We start from the raw sequence: 7,932 nt of genomic DNA, 5'->3' as shown, positions 1-7,932 counted from the left end.
CCAAAGCCCCTTAGGAGAACTACATCCAGGGGTTCTGGACCTTGACCTCTTCTGCTTGAATTCCCTGACCTGAAATGGGGGAAGTAGCATTGCTAAGCCACAAACCACTAACAAACCTGTAATTAATGCAACAGGGTCCAGAGCACCACGCTGGGGAGGCTGGGGTGGGCTTACCTTAGGACAACTCGTGTGTATGAAGAGCAAAATGTGGTGCAGAGATACTGGCTCAGGAACTTGGACAAGGATGGGGCGAAGCAGCACTACGTGGACTCTGACAGGCGTGAGCTGGCTCCGCTGCAGATTGTGCGGGTAAGTCACTGCTGTGCCTTGCTGCCCAGTGGGGGAATAGCACTGTGGTCACATCATGCTGGAGAGAACAAAATTGCAAGACACACTGAAAATATTTCAATTTCTGAAGATTTCAAAAAGGTATTCAGAAGTGTTACAGTTAAGAAAAGCCCCTTTTTCCTTCCCTTAAGCAGGTGTAGAAAACAAAAGAGTCATGGATGGAAATTTATGCCTAGCTCTGAACTGCTTCTTTATTTCTGTTTGCTTTGCTCTACACTTTTTGCCAACGTTCTGGATGAGAACAACTTCTTTCGGGAGCAGCTTCCACTTTCTTGTTCGTGTTGGTTTATTTTGGATCAGATTCCTCAATCACATACGCAAACTCCAACAAGTATTTACATCCATGCAGAACCTACCCACGCTATTAAAGAGAAAAAGCCTCCTCTCAGCTTGAGGAGAACCTGCTGTCGACAAACTCCCTCTCCTCTGAACCATAACCTTTGACTCGTCCTGTGGGGGAGAAGGGAGAAATGCAATCAGGTGCAGAATGCCAATACATCCCTCTGGGGTGACAGACATCCAATTTCCAAGCAACCATTAAAAGGTCCATATGGAATTTCATGTTTAATATGAAGCAGCAAGAAATGGGAAAACCCAACAGCAACCACATGCCGTGCGTTACTTGTGCCTGTGAGCTTGGGCCAGTGTCTGAGCCTTTCCAGGTGCTCCCTTCTGCACCAAGAGCGAGCTGTGGGATGTTCAGGGTGCTCAGGGTGCTCTTACACTTTATTATTATTATTTTAACTAAGAAACTAGCTGCTTGGTCCATTTGAGGAGGGTTCAGCTTTAAGAGAGATGTGGAAATAACCCAAAAACACGAGGGTCAGGCAGTGGAATGTTTCCAAGATTGTATGAAATGTTAAGCAAGTGAACAGAAAACATTTATTTTTCCATCTCGTATACCACAGTAAATTTGGATTTCTCGAGCTTATCTTCCTATCTGCATTCTAACTGAAGACTAATTGCATTTTCCTCTATACTTTTCTGCAGATCAAAAAAGTTCAAATCTAGGGTCTCCCCATTCATCCCCAAAAGTTGTTCCCCCCCCAACCCCCCCGCTGGCAGCGGCGCAGCAGCCAGGAAGCCAATGTGCCATGTCACAGACACCGCTGGACTACGGGCAACCGCTGCAGCCCATGGGGCTCTGGAAATGAGGACAAAATGAGGCTCAGTTGTGTGCGACACATTGATAAGATTTTGGCCCTCATTTCAGCATGACCCAATAGGTTTAAATTGCTTCATTTCTCAGCCAGCCAAGAGCAAATGGGTGGTAGATGTGATATGGCTGTTCGCTGGAAATCACTCTCGATTGATTTAGCTTCTCCTCCTTGGTAGCGTATGGGCTCAGTATATGGCTTGGGCACATAAATTACATACAAAACCCCTTTTGCTTGTGTGTATAGTGTATATATATGTTGTCACCCCATCACAGGAGAAGCTGTTATGAAGTATTAGCTCTAAGTATATATGGAATAGAAATGATCATTTTTAGCTGCTCAACAAAAGTAAAATCACATATAAAAATAATAATTTTGAGTTAGAACAAAGTAGAACCAAGTAACTGCTAGTTTATTTTAGTTAAACAAACAAACAGAAAATGCTGCTGTTGGCTATAGAAATGAGAAGTGAATTTTTAGGACTCTTTTGTTTGTTTTTTGAAAACTAGTAAGAGCTGTGAACATCAAAAAACTTTTCAGTTCTCATTAACAAGATTTCAACAGTTTGGGTGTTGCTTTTGCCTTTCTGAAAGAAGATACAAAGCTTTTTCATTTTCATTTTAACATGTTCACAGAAAAAAATTCTACTAGCACTGCTACATTGTCATTTCTGGGGGATGAATAAAAGGATATTGGAGAATTATTCATCAGAATCATTTGGGTGATTGATATACTTTCTTGCGATTAGAACAAGGACCTCATTTGAGGCTGTAACACTCTTAGTTTTTGCCCACAGGTGGGTGTAGTATTGAGAACAGTCACTTGAACCTATACTAAAGACAACAGAGGTTTAGAATCAGGAAATCTTCAAGGCAAGGGGTGTTTTTTTCTCAGGTTTGTGCAGCACATGGCAGCAGGGTCCTGACTCCAGGCTGCATTTCCCAGGGGACACGGCACCGACAATCATGCAGATACACAATGGCAGAAACTGGTCAAGGATCAGTATCTTTTCTCCTGGCTGGCTGGAATGCCCGGGAGAGCCAGGATTTTGTTGGAAGAAGGATGCGAGAAGAAAAGGGAGGAGGGAATCCTGCAGGCCTATGCTTAATATTCATTAAGATTAGGTTTTAAATCAGGTAAATTTGGACAAACATGTGAGTTGAGATTTTTAGATTCATTTTCTGAATATCCCAGTTTTTAAGACCCATAGCCACCTAGCTTTAAGTCATGTCCCAAACCTATTTTCCATCCTTAAGCTCAAAACTTCAAAACTCACCCAAGTGGGAAGACTTCTTTTTCTCCTTATCCAAGCCAGCTCCCACTGAAGGCAATGGAGACTCCCCCACCACCAAGGGCAGGACAGGTTTAGAAGTTCTATGTTAATATTTTAATCTTCCTTCAGTTCTGAAATCTTCTGTGCTTGTCTGGTTAATGTAAAGTAAATAGTGCATAACTGCTGACTGCAGAAACCCTGCAGAAAGTTGTCATTGCAATAAACATCTGATAATTAATAATTACCAGCACAATTCTACTGTTCATATCAGTTTGGTGAAAGAAGAACAGAAATTTATATATTTTAACCATAATATATTGCTCGTCCAATGCAGCCTGAACTCCTGCACCATCATGACCATCCCTGCAAACCACCGCCAGAAATCCTTACCAGTCCTGCAGGATCCCAACCAATGCCTCCCCAGTTTTCCCAACCAAAGCTATGCACTCAGCAAAGGACACCTGCCATAAATCTCGAAGCATTACCAGCTTTCAGCGAAAACTGGTAACATTACAGCTGGGGGATGATGTATTGGGATGTCACTGACTCCCTCTTTGCACGCACATACCCCTTTCTCCTATTCCAGGCATTTTTTATGGGCTTCAGTGACTTTCTCCCTGGGCTGGCCCAGAGTGGTCAGCGGCCAATGTTTATGGGAGGGTGGAGGAGGGAGCTGGGCGTAATTAACGGGACAATTGAATGGGATACGCCTCTCTGATTTCAATTAACCTCTGAACTTTGCAGTGACAAGATCTCATGGTTACCAACTAACTTCAGCAAAACCCCAGATGTTATAACTGGTTAATCCAAAATCTCAAACAGCATATAGTTGGGAATTGTTGACAGTCTTTTTTCAGATTACTTAATTCTCAACAAAAAAAAAGAAATAACATTTCAGACTTCTTTAATACTGTTATTGTGTTGGAATTGGGGTCTGATTGTTGTATCAGAGCTGGGATGTGATTCTGTTCCCATTTCAAATCAACAGCAGAATTCATTAAGGGGAGGGAAAAGAAGTCAAAAGACCCAGAGAAATATATTAATGACATTAAAGACACAAGCTTTTAAAGCTTGCAAAAGAGATTAGTGTGTACAGGCAGATAAAAAAATCTTTGTTCAAAAAAGACTGAGATAAGCACAGAGCTCACATCAGAGAATAAACCAACCTAGCTATGTTCAGAATAGAGTTTTCCATGATTCACTCATGTATTTTAAAGAGGGAACTTTTTCGTTTTAAGAACATCACAAGAGTTTTAGAGATTCCACACAAGAGGTTCTTTTAAAACCCTATATGAACTACAAAGTTTTCCAGCTTGTAATAAAACTACAACTGAAAATTAAAATTGATCAAAAGAATGCAAGTCTTTAAAATGAAAACATCTTTTGAATGCTCCTACTTTTTAAATCAGAAACTAGAGAGAAGTCCTGGTTTTGTTCTCCTTTGTTTTCAATACAATTGTGTCACTTAAAATGTTGACCATCTCTGTTTAGAGGAAATATATTTTGTTCTGCTCTCATTTATAGGACCGCAACAGCTAGAGGATAAACTGTTACCACTTTGTGTATTGGCTTAAATTAATTTCTTCTTAATCTTTAAGCAGCTATAAATGAGAGCCAAATCTGAATTTATGATAGCAGACTGTGCCTTTTCACGTAGCTGCAGTTACAGCACCAGATACGCGAGATGCTGAAGGGTAATGAAGCAAAACCAAAGGCTATGGTGCAAAAAAGATTATAAATATCAGAAAACGTGACCAGGCTCGTAACATTTTAAGCAGATGTGCTACCCTATAAGCAATTTCAAGACAATTTGAAGACAAAATCAGTGTTGATGATATGGATAATAAACCAGTCTTTATGAGTGCATTAATAAAAATATCTATTTAAAAAGACAAAAAAAATTTTATAAATTAATTAACCAAAATCCACTGACTGAAAAGTGTAGACTATTGTCAACCTTCTAGGACTTTATTTATTCAATTCTCATAGTTTAAATAGTACAATTAGTCAAATTAATCGCAAGCCTGTAAATCCTTTATTTATAACAGTAAATAATTTTATCTTTTAAGTAATTTCTTGTAATGTAAATCTCACAATCTAGGCTGATATTATCAAACATTTTAGATATTTAAAGCATCTGCAATAAATAAGAGCCAAAAGTCAAAGCTTCTTTAAAGCAGGATATCCCACTTTTCAATATTTAAGAGATTTCAGTGTATGCATTTAAGAAATTCCTTCTAGACACTTGAAGATGCACACGTTACAGCAGTCTGCAGGAATGCCCTTCAATTTCTTACACATTACTAGCCCTATCTAATAAAGCCTAATGTCCCAATGGTAGAAGCATCTGGCTCTTCTCCCCTAATCAATAATATTCAACAAAAGTCCCCTCTTCCAGCAGCGGCATAAATTATCAGATATATGCAAATAGACTTGCTAATGTTAATTGCCAGGGCTGATTGGTGATTAATTTTTTGATTATGATCAATCATTCCACAGGAATCTTAATAAGACATTCAAGGCAATCTACAAATTGATAATAATTAGGATCCCCAACCAGTAACACATCCACAGCCAACTATAAAACATCCCTGTGATTGAGCGTGTTCCTGGGAACAAGGTTCCCCCCTTTTGAGAAAGAGGAAAGGGAACGGTCACAGCCTCAAAACCCGACGGGACTACGCTATCACACCTGACAGGAGTAGCTTTTTGCTGTTTTTATGGTAAGATGGGTTATGGCACCCTCTGATGCAACTGGCCGCCTTCTTTGTGTTCCTCATACGGTAGAAAATGGAATGGGATTTTCGGTTACATGACAGCACTTCGGAAGCGTTACCCCAACGCTCAGCCTCCCAGCCCTGGAAAACAAGGAATGCACAGGATCCTGAAGAAACCAGCCTCCGCCAAGCCAAGGACCATCTCTCAGAGTCCTGCCAGACCTGCAGGGAACACAGTCCGTGGGGTGACACAAGGACGTCAGGCCATACGGACCCGGGAAGGACCAAGCAGGACGTTCCCACAGTGTCTGCTTTTCCAGGCAGCTCAGGCAAGCCCTGCACTGCCAGCAGGGCACTTGTTTGTGTACTTTAGGGGAACCTTGAAACATTGTTGCCAATAGAGCAGTTCAAATTGGAACATTATTTATTTATTTAACTGATTCCTCCTGCAAACATAAATATCGTTATACCACATTTTAAACCCCAACAATAACTATTGCCCTCTACAAACCAGAAAGTGCAAGTGGCTGGAGGAGGAGGTGCAGCTCATCGAACCTGTGCAAGGGACTTTGTCACCCTGCGGGCACTGGCCGGCACGGGCACCCCTCGCTCGCACGCCCCAGCGTGTCACTTCAGGCACATGCTCAGCATCAAGCCTGGCAGAGCAAGTGTTTGTTCCCCTTGGCCTTCCAGACGGACCGACAGGTCTGGACGCCTGTGAGGAGCTAAACAGCCCTCGGCTGCTGTCAAACGGGATGTGCCCGAAACGAGGAATATAGAGGGAAGTGAAACTCCCAGCGCGTTGTATCTCCGTACTGGCCTGTCATGTTCGACCAATATCCAAGTGTTTGAAATTCCCATCTTCGTGGCCTAATTCTGAGTTGCAGATAATACTCCTTTTTACGTGTCAAGAATGGCATGAAGGAGCTTGAATCTAAATGAAAACAAATCCCCGAGGTGTACAATTCTCTCAGTTCTTTCAGCGTTGCCAAATGTACCATTTTCTGGTGAGGTCCGAGGTATTTACTCTTTTGTTTGAAGAGCTTGTAGTTAGTAGAGTGTAAGTAGCTCGGCTTTTGTTTTCATTAAAAGGACAGAGTAGGATTAACCCCTACTTTTATGTTACATTTTCTGAAGAGAAGTTAGTTTTCAGTTGAATGGCTTTTTGGCATAGGAAGTATCTTCTTCCTGAATATGTCATCTTTTCAACAAGAAACTGAAACATGGCTTTTTTAAAAAGTCCAGCTTTAAGTGTGAGCTTTTACGCAAACAGGCAAATATTTTCCTTTTCTCCCAAAGATTTCAGTAGGAAAAAAGAAAACCCTAAAGGAGTGCATGCTTGCTTGCTTTCCCATCGAGTAAACAAGAAATGCTTTAAAATGACACAAGTATACGTGAGGGTTTTAACCATAAAATGGCTTTAATTAGGCATTTTTAAAAGCCTAGCTTCATTCTTCACTTAATCTCATTATTTCTCAGCCAGTTTCAAGAATTTTAAACACTTCTAGAGGGGACTTAGTGGCCACAGCAAGCACAGGGTGTTGCAAGGAGCAAACATGAGTATGTTTAAACACATTCACCTTAGACAAAACCAGCCCAATGCTGCTCTAGTTGTCCCAGATCAAGAACAACTCCTCTATTGCCAGGGGAGAAATTCTACTGTTAAACTGGCGTCTTTGATAAACAAATTATATCCATACTTTACAAGTTAACATTCCGTTATTTTATTTTATTTTTTTTAATTCTGCATATTTTCTTAAACCCAAGAAATTAACAAATGTTTAAGTTATCTTTGCAGCTGAGATTCCTCCCAGCTGCCTTTATAAATCTCACTCAGGAAAACTGAAATGCTAACACGTTTCTTGGATTTGGTCTGTCATTCCTCTCTAGCTCCTCGCACTTTTACAATTCACAAGGTCATGAGTACAAAATGTGCTTGTTAACTTACACAAGAATAAAGCTGTCAGATGGGCTGAGGCCTCCCTGTGTACCAGTTTAGTGAAATATGATTATCCTAGCTGTAAAATGGATAAACCTATTAAATTAATAAATCTGCTGCCCTGTAGCCTACCACTGATGTCATTGCCTTACCTACAAGGCACCCCTTCTTAAATTAATACTTGATAAAGGAATAAATCTTTTAAAGACATACACTAAAGCTTTGCATTGAAGAGTTATCTTTTGTGTTAGAAACCGTAAGTATTTTTTACTGCAATGTATGTAAGTGAGAGAAAATGAATTTCAGGGAGGAAAAAAAGAAAAAAAAAAAAAAAAGAAATCTTAGAAAAATGTTATTACCCAGCTAACACTGTGGGCTGCTTCTTATCTGTATACAACTAATCACTTCCCTGTTTCTTTTTTTATTCTAATGTGTGAGTGGATTTTAGTGCTCATGAAAGTGAAGAATAATTAGTAGGGTAGTGGATAAAGTGGAAGG

At 40.4% G+C, this 7,932-nt stretch overlaps 1 long non-coding RNA gene across 1 annotated transcript; it reads left to right on the top strand.

Annotated features, from left to right (window-relative positions):
* Window positions 1–269: 269 nt before the first annotated feature.
* Window positions 270–7,904, top strand: LOC130156445 (uncharacterized). Its single transcript, XR_008824428.1, has 2 exons — window positions 270–309; window positions 5,566–7,904. It is a non-coding gene; the product is annotated as an uncharacterized LOC130156445 (long non-coding RNA).
* The last annotated feature ends 28 nt before the right edge of the window (window positions 7,905–7,932 follow it).

Source organism: Falco biarmicus, chromosome 10 (genome assembly GCF_023638135.1).
Source record: "Falco biarmicus isolate bFalBia1 chromosome 10, bFalBia1.pri, whole genome shotgun sequence".
In the NCBI taxonomy this organism is placed as follows: Eukaryota; Metazoa; Chordata; class Aves; order Falconiformes; family Falconidae; genus Falco; species Falco biarmicus.
The sequence above is the reverse complement of the archived record's forward strand: the minus strand, read 5'-3'. Positions and strand labels throughout refer to the sequence as shown.